Raw genomic sequence first — 1,476 nt, 5'->3', positions numbered from 1 at the left:
CACACACACACACACACACACACACACACACACACACACACACACACACACACAAGTTGTGCTTGAAATGTAGTTTTAAAATAGTCAGCATAACAATAGCCACAGGTTTCTAAAATCATCTTATGACAGAACAAAAGCAATCGTATCATGTTGAAAAAAAATTAAAGTAGCAGACAATCATCAACAATCAACAATACACCAATACAATTTTACAAAGAAACCTTTATGAAACAAACAAAAATATGCCTATACTGTCCGGGCGGTCAAAGAAACACACAGACAGACAGAAGGACAGATAGGCAGCGCAGCCATACAACATATATTAAGGTCGACTGCTGGGTTCAAAAACAGTTCAATTTTCTGCTGATTCAGTTAGAAACCTCAGCGCTCTATAATATATAACTTACTGAAAGTCTGTCTCCTGTTTCAACCCTATGACCACTAATAAAAGAGACAGTGAAATAGCAACAATATCAATTGAAAGAAAGAGACAGTTATATATATATATATATGTATATATATAAATAGATCTATACATTATATACAGTAGAGTCCACTAGATCTAATCTATGTATAGATCTAGATGTAGATCTAGATCTAGATTCTAGATCTAGATCTAGATCTAGATCTTATTATTTGCTGATAGATTCTAGACTGATAGAGGCCTTCTGCCTTCTATCAGAACTAACTTTTGAAATCACAACGATCATCAATGTCAATAGATCTAGAAATCTAGTAGGCTAGGCTACAGCTGCAACACAGTCACAATGACTGACGAATAGCCTATCAAATCAAGAAGACAGAAGACATCACGAAGAAAGAAAAGAAAGAGTTCAGAGACAAAGCAAAGTTGTGTACTACTTTACCGTGACGTCAACCAACGATGTTCCAAACGATGAGCGCATCCCTCATTCGCACCGACATTTTGCAAACTCACAAAAACTCCCTCCTCCTAGCTTCGAACTTTTTCACTTGGGTAAAGAGCAGTTTCGCCTTGTTGAGAGAGAGAAAGAGGAAAGTGGGAGGAAAGAGGAAAGAAAGTAAACAAGCTTGGTTTGCTCAGTCCTTTCGTACTAAGCGGTGCGCCGGGAAGGCAGGCCACTCTAGAGAAAGCGTAATGGACGCTAGTGCGGCGCTAGTTATTTCCCCTTTGTTTACTTGGCGACTGCGCGTCCTTGTGAACGGAAGTGAGTGGAGAGGTTTTTGACAGACGAAGAAAAATGGGGTGCCGTAGCCAAATTCCTACCATTCGCTGAACGCGAGCGCGAAAACGCATTCATTTCTCACTCATACATGATAAACTTTGAGCGTGCCGAAGATAAAATGCCGAAGGTGCCAAAATCGCATGTAGGGTAGGGTTAGAAGGTTAATGTCATTGGTCGAGATGGTCTGAAATATAACACTCATTCAAAAAGTGTAACAATAATACAGAGATCTTTCCTCTCTCTCTCTCTCTCTCTCTCTCTCTCTCTCTCT

The 1,476-nt window shown here is 39.7% G+C and overlaps 1 long non-coding RNA gene across 1 annotated transcript in view; it reads right to left on the bottom strand.

Moving 5' to 3' along the window:
• The window catches only part of LOC118478817, a 15,113-nt gene extending 14,030 nt beyond the window's left edge, over nt 1–1,083 (bottom strand). Inside the window, exon 1 of the long non-coding RNA XR_004859302.1 lies at nt 867–1,083. This is a non-coding gene — a long non-coding RNA (uncharacterized LOC118478817). The remainder of the gene's footprint in view (nt 1–866) is intronic.
• Nucleotides 1,084–1,476: the final 393 nt, after the last annotated feature.

The sequence above is a fragment of the Aplysia californica genome, unplaced genomic scaffold, assembly GCF_000002075.1.
Source record: "Aplysia californica isolate F4 #8 unplaced genomic scaffold, AplCal3.0 scaffold01005, whole genome shotgun sequence".
Taxonomy (NCBI): domain Eukaryota; kingdom Metazoa; phylum Mollusca; class Gastropoda; order Aplysiida; family Aplysiidae; genus Aplysia; species Aplysia californica.
The sequence above is the reverse complement of the archived record's forward strand: the minus strand, read 5'-3'. Positions and strand labels throughout refer to the sequence as shown.